The sequence below is a fragment of the Octopus sinensis genome, linkage group LG19 (assembly GCF_006345805.1).
Source record: "Octopus sinensis linkage group LG19, ASM634580v1, whole genome shotgun sequence".
NCBI lineage: Eukaryota > Metazoa > Mollusca > Cephalopoda > Octopoda > Octopodidae > Octopus > Octopus sinensis.
The window spans coordinates 43,386,670-43,397,781 of NC_043015.1; positions in this window are offsets into that span (position 1 = coordinate 43,386,670).

Genomic DNA, 11,112 nt, shown 5'->3' on the forward strand with positions numbered 1-11,112 from the left:
GACTTCGTGGTGGAGCTTAACATCAATTTATAGACATTACGTGTCTTTAACAGTGTCGACTGTTGTAAACATTAGGGCAAGATTCTTGCCCGAGAATGACTACTTTTTTCCCAACCACCAGTCTTGAAGGTCTGGCAGAGGGTTATGGGTTCCTCTCTCTTCTGTCACTAAATGGTCTAAAGTTTAGCCGTCACTCGCAAGCAAGCATCGTTTAGTTATTTGTGCTAAGTTATCGGTAATTGTTTTAGATGACAAGGTAGTAGCGAACAGACACAGTGCCCACCCACCGTCCACCTTCTCGGCTCTTCCACCTTTAACACAGAAGAGTATCATAGATGTGACAGGAGGAGAGAAGGTTGTACTATCACCTGGCCGATATTCATTTACGGCTCAGCAGACTGTGGTAAAAGACATGGAATTAAGCGCCTTGCTTTTGGACACAGTACGTGGCTCGTTCTAGGAATCAAACATCCAATCTTATGAAGCCGAACCTGTTTGAATCATTTAAACGACAACAATAAGGACGATGACGACGACGACGACAAAAATGCATAAGAAATAGAACGAAACCCTTCCTCTGTTGCTTTTTATAGAATTCGGTGAAAAACTCAGAGTCAGCAACTGATAATGTTTCCTTTATTGCACACCTGTATATATTGGGTTGGTGCATAATTATTGCGGCTTTTTTCAACAAATTTTATTCAACAAAGACTATAAAAAAAAACATGTAACAAAAGCATCTTTAAATGATTATTCCGGAGCATATTCACCATCTACTTCAATTACTGCTTCCCATTTGCTTGGCAGACAGTCAGACCGTCATTTAAAAATGTTCTTGTTAAATATTGTTATGGCTTTTGTCGAAATGTATTTGTTGAAAGAATTACCGCAGTAATTATGCAGCAACCCAATACTCGTCTCTTTAAAACTGTATAGTCATTTGATATACTCTTCACCAACATAAATGTCATTATTAAACAGTACGTATGAACTTCAATAAATACAAGAACATTTACAGAATTACCGATTCATTATCCTCTTCATGTTAATTATCAGCTATTTCGCAAGTTGGTTGAATAAGATTTGGATATCATGTCTGACTAGGTTATAAATTTAGTCATCTTGTATTTCGACTATATACCATTAACGCTATTTGATTCTACAAAAGATTTGCGCCTAATTAAAGACTGATGAATTTACGTCTTGCTAATTGATATCATTCTAATTGAATTCAAGGTAAGCGACGTTTCCTATGTATCGAGGATAGAAATGTTACGAAGTGGCTGTTCATTTCATTCATTCTATTCATTCATTCATTCATTCATTCACATTGGTAGATATTCATGATTTAATTACTCAATTATATTGAGAGGTAACCATTCACTGAAATAGCCGGACTCTAGGTTGAGTGGTTTTATATATCAAGTTCGGCGCTCTGTTTCTTGGCTCGCACCAACCCGAGGTTGACGGCGCATTTCTCTCTGGAGAAAATATAATAGGGCTAATTTCACTCGCGTCAGCAACTTCTTTTTCATTGACCTTTTATGCACCGAATCTAATTTTGATCTGAATGAACATCACATCTACTCTTTTCGTTCTCTGTTAAAAATACAAGACTTTGTTATTTATATAAAAGAACTCAGTAAACAAAACATTTCTTGATTTCTGTGAAATCTAGCTGGGATAGAATTAAAATTATTATATACACTTCAATCAGCTTTAGATTACAATACAGGTGTGTATAATATATGCAATGTGTATACAACAGTAGGTGTAATATTATTGTATCTCAAAGAATCTTCTCAAAGTGACTTTTGTATTAAAAAAAAACAAAGCTTAGCTCAAAACGTTGGTGGATCAACAGACGTCGTGTTTCAAACTAATTCTGTCTCCTCAGTGATGAATACTCAATACGTTCTGAGCTGAGGCAAAGATGCTTGCTTCGATATAGAAATCGGTAAAGAAAACAGTCGCAGATTTGTACGAAGACTAGTCAAGCTTGAATTAAATGAATATATACACGCTGGAAACAGCTTTAGCCTAAAAAGTCAGTGTTTCTAACATTAATAATGTATAAAGAAGTGTAGTGGGGGCACACACGTATCCTTTATCTGAGACGGTACAAAGTGATATGAGGGTGGTTTGGCTGCTATTTGTATTCGACAAAACAACCACCGTATCGTTGGAATAGCGAAGTAACTAAAGATTTCTGTCAAATTTTGTAGTTTATGATCTCTAGAGTAACGTTACGCAATAGGGCGCATAACTCGGTGATCAAGGGGTCACTACACATGGAGCTACTACTTCTTCACATTGAGGGGTCACAGTCCCGGTGCAACGGATATGTAATTAAAATGACGGAAGAAAGAATCGCAACACGGAATTCCTCAAGCCGAATCCACCAGTAGAAGACCAGACTGATTCAGAATGAAATGTCTGGATAATATCCATAGTCTAATTTTGTCACGCTTGAGGATCCAACCGGAAGGTTTTAATGATGGTTGCTTATGTCAGGACCTTACGGAAGATGGGCCTGAGGATTCCGGTTCCACGACCTGTCGAGGAATATTGGGTGGCGAAAATAGTTGGATAGATAACATTTGTTTATATGTTTCTTCTTGTTATTTATATATTTCTGGTTATTTCCTGGTTTCTTTTTTGTACGTTGATAATCAGAAATTAAACTAGAGTGAGCAAACGTTAGACATTCGTGTTCAAACACCAACACAGATATATATCAATAAATATAGAAACTCGTTGCTTATATTTTTCTTGATACTGCGAATCTCGCCGTTGAAGATAAAGTATTCAAACGTCACATAGAACTAACAGTATGATGTTTTCATAAGGCTGGAATTTCATCACTTATATTTTTTTATGCAGTGATCGTGTCACGAGTGATACTAAAATAATTGCAAGTAAGTCATAGGGTTAACAGTAACGGTATATCACCACCACAACCAATATCGTTAGTATTTTTAAGATGGCGACGTACAGACAGACAAACTGTTTAGCATACTGGGGTAGATGTAAGCGACTTACTTTTTCTCCAATTTTCAGGCCGAGATTACAGTAAAAAGGATTATTATTATTATTATTATTATTATTATTATTATTATTATTATTATTATTATTATTATTTTATTCTTATTATTATTATTATTATTATTATTGTTGTTGTTGTTGTTGTTGTTGTTATCATTCTTATGGCTGTTGTTTTTGTTAGTGATGTTGCCGATGTTGATATAATTATTTCTGAGTCCAGACTCGCTACGGCTTATACTGCGACGATCTACCCACTCGGGATACTAATACAGCTGTATTGCAAGTAAAGAGCCTCTCCGTAAAAGTGAAGCGTTCTCCGGTTTCATTGACTGTTGATTTTTCTAGTGACAGAAATTTCTCGAAGTCTCTCGTTTCAAATTTACTCTAAGATAACTTTGTAGTAAAAAAGTAAGCAATCTGATACACATTTCAATATATGAATTGAACACAATTGGGATAAACGCTTTTCCTCTCTTCACACACATACAGAGAAATATGCACGCACACATAAACAGAGAGCGAGGGAGATAGGGAGAGAGAGAGAGGGGGGAAGGGACAGTGAGACACAGAGAGAAGCAGAGAGAGACAGACAGACAGGAAGAGTGAGGAAGAAGTAGAGAGAGAGAGAAAAAGAGATAGGAAGAGAGAGAGAGAGAGAGAAACAGTAAAATGAAAGAAACATGAAAAACGTCTGACGTCAAATAAGTCAGCGTCGAACCATCGATGTAAATCTTTGCCACTAAAATGGCTAGACCTAAGCGTCTCATACATCTAAAACTAGTGTATGAAAATGCGGTAGATGCTGTTAGGTCCTCTTACTACGTTCCAAGTGAGTAACGGTAGTGGTTTGGTTGGTCAAAACTAAAATTTGCATAGCTTTTAGCTTCGAGTGTTTCATGAGTAAAGAAAGAACGTTTTAGATATGTTTTCTCGATGTAAATTTATTTCTTTATTGCTTACAGGGGGCTAAACATAGAGGGGACAAATAATGACAGACAAAGGGATTAAGCCGATTACATCGACCCCAGTCTCTAACTGATACTTATTTAATCGACCTCGAAAGGATGAAAGCAAAGTCGACTTCGACGGAATTTGAATTCAAAATGTGACGGCAGACGAAATACCTATTTCCTTACTACCCACAAGGGGCTAAACACAGAGAGGACAAACAAGGACAGATAAACGGATTAAGTCGATTATATCGACCCCAGTGCGTAACTGGTACATATTTAATCGACCCTGAAAGGATGAAAGACAAAGTCGACCTCGACGGAACTTGAACTCAGAACGTAGCGGCAGACGAAATACCTATTTCTTTATTGCCCACAAGGGGCTAAACACAGAGGGGACAAACAAGGACAGACATAGGTATTAAGTCGATTACATCGACCCCAGTGCGTAACTGGTACTTAATTAATCGACCCCGAAAGGATGAAAGGAAAAGTCGACCTCGGCGGAATTTGAACTCAGAACGTAACGGCAGAGGAAATACGGCTACGCAATTCGTCCGACGTGCTAACGTTTCTGCCAGCTCGCCGCCTTTATTGCAGTTTCTATCTACCAAATCCACTCACAAGGCTTTGGTCGGACCGAGGCTATAGTAAAAACCGCTTGCTCAAGATGCTACACAGTAGTAGAGAACATAGAACCATAAGGCTGCGAAGGAAACTTCGCACCACACAGTCAAGTCAGCAGACGTCAGTTTATATGTCTGATATTTATAATTATATTTTGAGAATATAATAAACTGAATTATATCTCCAAAAATTCAATTATAATTTTCTTGTATATTTAGTAAATTTTCCTTCAAAGTGGTGTTATTAAATTACGCTTAATTCAATGAGGCGTTCAAATATAGAATGGCTTCCAACCGTAACATATGACTAGTATATCGTCTTTTCACTGGCAGGTGTTTGTTTTAATAATCGATAAAGATGGGGTGGTGCTTGATTGATTTAAGCAATTTACGTGGGGTGGTATCAAAAAGTTCCTGGATTGGTTATATTTAATAAAACAATAACTTATTTGCCTAAGTTTTAATATAATCACCTTCGAAATAGTCACCTTGCGCAGCTACACACCGGTCTTATTTGGAATCCGGCCTGGCAGTCGTTTTCTATAAGAGAGTCGAGAACCTTCAGTGATTCGCTCTGGATCTTCACAACGTTGTTAAAACGGCGACCTTCGAACTAGATTTTCATCTTGGAGAAGAAACGTCGGTAGTTGCTAAATCTGACGAATAGGGCAGGTACGGAAGCGATGCCATATTGTTTTTGGTGAGAAACTCCCGAGTGAGGAGAGCTCGGCGACAGGGTGCATTGTCATTGCAAAGAATCCAATACTTCGTGTTCCACAGATCCGGGCTCTTTCGCCGAGTGTTCTCTCTCACACGCTTCAAAACTCATTGAAGCTTCTCCGACTTTCCAGATCACTCATCGTCTTCCAGGTACATTCGTCCGACTTTGAAGCGTCAGTGCAGCTCAAAACATTACATACAACCCTTCGCCTCGTCACCGTAAGCTTGCCGAAACATGCTCAATGTCTCTGTAGCAGACTTCCCAATTTAAACGCAAAATTTCGCGTTGGGCCTTTGTTCGAACTTCCTGTTCGTGACAAAAATCGAAGACTACAACATACACGTGATCCTCAAAACACAAGTTTCACAATTTGCAAAGTAAACACAGCGAAGTCACTCAGCACTCTACGTCATAAATGTCACTGCTAGCTCTCACCGCACAAACAACCGTATGCTGCCATCTGTTGGCGCGCTACAGAACTAGCACGAGAACTTTTTGAGGACACCTCGTAGGTTGCGAGTGAATAATCTGTATGGCTGTATGTTTGTGTTTGTTTGTTTGTGTGTGTGTGTGTGTGTGTGTGTGTGTGTGTGTGTATGTGTGTGTGTGTGTGTTACTTGTTGTGACTATGAGAACCTTAGTTCATATGTATAAAAATTAGTTATGCTTTTGGCGTACAGAAACAAGTGGAATTTATTACAATTCTCGATATTTCGGTTGGAGTTGGTTTCAGCAACAAATGTTTTGATGGACGAGTCTGATTGGAAAATGTTGAACCAAAAGATGTACGCAAACATAAAATTGTCAGGTTAAATGTGGAAACACTCCGTCGGTTACGACGACGAGGGTTCCGGTTGATCCGAATCAATGGAACAGCCTGCTCGTGATATTAACGTGTAAGTGGCTGAGCACTCCACAGATACGTGTACCCTTAACGTAGTTCTCGGGGATATTCAGCGTGACACAGAGAGTGACAAGGCCGGCCCTTTGAAATACAGGTACAACAGCAACAGGAAGTAAGAGTGAGAGAAAGTTGTGGTGAAAGAGTACAGCAGGGATCACCACCATCCCCTGCCGGAGCCTCGTGGAGCTTTTAGGTGTTTTCGCTCAATAAACACTCACACCGCCCGTGTCAGGTTAAATACGATGATGATAAGGAGGACACCGCTTCCATTACCGAATTTCTCAAACACTTGAGATGACGTTGCTTGAAGTATGAAAGTAAATCTTCTGCAATATTTTCTGTAGACACGGAGGCCATAGAATGTTGGCAGAAAGAGAAATAACGGTCAGATCGGTTGCCCTTTTGTGGGCTGGGGGTCATAATGTTACAGTTGAGGGAGAGAGAGAGAGAGAAGAGAGAGAGAGAGAGAAAGTGAGAGCGAGAGTGAAAGAAAGAGAGTGGGAAAGACATGGATGGAAGAAAAATAGTGATTAAGACAGATGCAAAAAAAGATGTGTATATATATATATATATATATATATATATATATATATATATATATATATATATATATATATATATATATATATATATATACATATACATACAGAGTGAGAGATAATAGGGGAGACACAGAAAGAGGGGTTAGAGAAGGATTGAGGCAAATAGAGAAAGAGAGAGTGAGAGAGAAAGGAAGAAAGAAAATATGAGATATAAAGAGATTCGTTGACATGATGCCGGTAGGAATACATAAAGTTAGATAGAACGATAGAGAGAAATGTATAGACAAAAATAAGTATATAAGGTGGCGAGCTGGCAGAAACATTAGCACGCCAGGCGAAATGCTTAGAGGTATTTCGTCTGCCGCTACGTTCTGAGTTCAAGTTCCGCCGAGGTCGACTTTGCCTTTCATCCTTTCGAGGTCTATTAAATAAGTACCAGTTAGGCACTGGGGTCGATATAATCGACTTAATCCGTTTGTCTGTCCTTGTTTGTCATCTCTGTGTTTAGCCCCTTGTGGGTAGTAAAGAAATAGGAATTACGTCTGCCGTTACGTTCTGAGTTCAAATTCCGCCGAGGTCGACTTTGCCTTTCATCCTTTCGGGGTCTATTAAATAAGTACCAGTTACGTACTGGGGTCGATATGATCGACTTAATCCGTTTGTCTGTCCTTGTTTGTCCCCACTATGTTTAGCCCCTTGTAGGCAATAAAGAAATAAAGCATGAGTATATATGTATAGAAATATTAATATTTCTGAATCTTTCTAAAGGAGACTACGGCAGCGGTACTGGATATTAATGGTTGTGGCCAAGCTAACATGGCAGTCTAGAAAAATAGGACGGGTGCTGCCGTTGATTAGCTCCAAGAGGCCATTGCCTCTAGCTAGTGCCCTATGTTTCAATGTTATCAAAAGAATGAATGAAAAGATTTAACAAAGTTTACCAAAATGAAATTAGAACCAAGGATATGAACTGAATGAATTACGACAAAGCAATTTGCCCGATGTTATAACGATTAAAAAAAAAAATTAGCCACCGTGCTAACAATTTTAAGAGGAGGTCTTTGTCTATACTATCTATCTCTGTAGATGACTGGTACTATATTTTTAGTTACCCGGAGGAAAGCTGATTTTGGTGGGATTCGATCTTAGAGCGTAAAATAAAGAAAAAAAAAACTCGTTAGATTAATTGAAAAAAAACAACACTTTTTTAGCCAATGCTCTAAAGCTTCTGGTAATCCACGACCTTCGAAATAACTCTCAGCAGTTGTTTCTAATTTAAGTACGAGGCCAAGGATTTAGACCACGGCAGGATTTGAACTGAAAAGCTGGAAGACCCTTTGCAAAGCAATTTGTGCGACGATCAATCTAACATTTCTCGAAAGTGCTTCTAATATTTGTTTTCAAATTAAGGTGCAAGCTGGCAGAATATTTAACACGGCGGACTAAATACTTGGCGGCATTTCGTTTGTCTTCATGTTCTGAGTTCAAATTCCGCTGAGGTCGACCTAGCCTTTTATCCTTTCGGGATATAAGCCAAGATGGCGAGCTGACAGAACTGTGAGCACGCCGGAAAAAATGCTTAGCTGCATTTCTTCCGGCTGTTAGTTTTCTGAGTTCAAATTCCGCCGAAGTCGACCTTTTTTTTCATCATATAGAGCTTGATAAAATAAATATTAATTGAGTACTGGAGGTGGAGGGTTGACGCGGTTGACTAATCTTCACTCCCAAAATTTAAGGCTATATATCTATAGGAGAAAGAATTTATACTGAAGGTCTGGAATTTTCATCTCTGTTGGAATGTAAAAGAAGCTGGAAGGCTCTTTGCTAAGAATTTTATGCAGCACACCAACCATTCTCGCAAACAACCAGCTTCAACATCAGAAAATATATTCTTTCAACGCAATAACGTAGGAAGACAAAAAAGACAAAGAAAAAAAAAGGAGGATAAAAATTCTTACATCTTCACACTTGGTAATTTAGATTTTGGCAACATCAACCGTTTTTGTTTTTAGAAAATCTTTTTTTCCAAACAATAAATTCAATTATTTTTCGACTTCATAATTTGAGGACATTTTTTTTTCGGTCAATATTCGTGAAATTGCAAATAAGTAAATAAACAGATAAATAAATACGACAATAAAATGAAATAGAAACAAAAAAATAAAACTGATATTTTCCTACAATCATTTCAGGTGAGTGGTAAAAAGAAACTATTTATTGGAGCATAAATTAGATAAATATACTGTGAAGATTGACAGTAATTTCAACATGGCCTACAATGGGCTTTAACGCATTTACACCGCTTACGTGTGCGTGCATGTTTGCATGTGTCAGTGTTTGTGTGCAAATGCGTGTAAGAGTATGTATGTGTGTGTATGTACGTGTGTTGTATGAGTGTATATATATATGTGCTTGTGTGTGCAAATGCGTGTAAGTGTATGTATGTGTGTGTATGTGCGTGTGTTGTATGAGTGTATATATATATATATATGTGTGTTTGTGTGTGTGTAGCTTCTTTTTCGGTTAAGTTTTGCTTGTTTTTCAATTGCAAATAACAGAAATGGATTTTAATGTTTTGCAGAAGAGTTTTATTAGGTTCTTTATTGCTAAAGAAATGTCTTTTGGATAATCCAAAAAATTAAACAAAAAAGACAAAGAAAAAGAAAAAGAAAAAAAGAAAGCATTCAAGTGAATATTTAAAACCAATTTTCCAAATAAGTGGGAGAAGACAGAAAACAAAATATTAAAAAACAAATAACATCAACAAGAACGACAACAACATCAATAATAATAATGATAATAATAATAATAATAATAAATAGTAATAATAATAATAATAATAAATAATAATAATAATATAATAGTGATAATAATAATAATAATAATAATAATAATAATAATAATAATAATAATATAATAATAATAAATAATAATAATAATAATATAATAATAATAATAATAATAATAAAATAATAATAATAATAATAATAATAATAATAATAATAATAATAGTGATAAAAACTCAAGTGGAATAATGAAGAGTTTGATATATTTCGTCATGAAAACTACAAGAATCTTCTCACACAAATTGAATAATTATTTCAAGCTTGGAATGGTAGTTTAATTGCAAGATTAAAGAAATCAGAAGTAGAACAAACATGATACTAATGCGGTTATAATGGCTTACGTAAAAAGAAACACACAGAAGCCATTTTACATAATCACAAATTCTTACGTGTTTCTCTTTGAACATGGTGAGCGTATATGTACATAGTATATATCTACATAGTATACGTATATGAGTGGTACTTGATTTAACTGTGGAAGTCATGCTTCTGCGGTTAGGATGTTCGTTTTGCAGTCCAGCTGCTAGTCAACTCAGTTCAACTTGAATGGGCTGGAGTATTTCTATTTTGGATGTATTTGGGGTACTTAATTGTGCTCATGACTTAGTGTTTTGCTTCTTCCATGGGTATGAGTAAGTATCTCATTTATTTCTTTGCCACATGTATCACTGACGAAGGGAGGGTTCTTACGAACTAACCTTGAAATCGGTCCGATATGGTAATAATGGATTTTTTAAGAAATTTCTGTCGGCTTTTTTTCGAGTAGCGTGCCTATTGTGAAAAATTATATGGTTATGGACAATGTCCAATTTTCGGCATTTTGGCATTAGAAATTTTTTCGTTTACCCTTCTATATAAGTTGTATATATATATATATATAAGTTGTATATAATATATATATATATATATATATATATATATATATGTCCAGGGACACGGAAATTTGATCCTCACCAGGCCATTCTCGATAACCTCAAAGCCAGGAACTTCATAGCGCCCGTCTCGCGTGTGTTTATATATATATATATATATTATATATATATATATATAGACACGCACAATAGCTTGAAGACTATGGCGAACAATCGGAGGATCTGTATCATCAGGTAATGGTTGGGCGTCAACTAGCTGGTAATAAGCTGCTACTGTTGGGCTGCTACAGTTGACCACGCACGTTCCCATTTGTAAACCACTTGGCATTTGTTGTGGAGACACAGAGAGTTAGTCTTGTGATTGTTGTCGGCGAAAGGAAGGCGCCAACTACCATACCATCCAAAGAACATTCACTATACCCTCCGACGAGCCAATGACGATACACACAAAACACACACACATATATGTATGCTTGTGTTTAATATATAATATATATATATAATATATATATATATAATATATATATATATAGATACATATATATATATACGTATTTATATATATATAAATGTATATATATGTATATATGATGTATATATGTATGT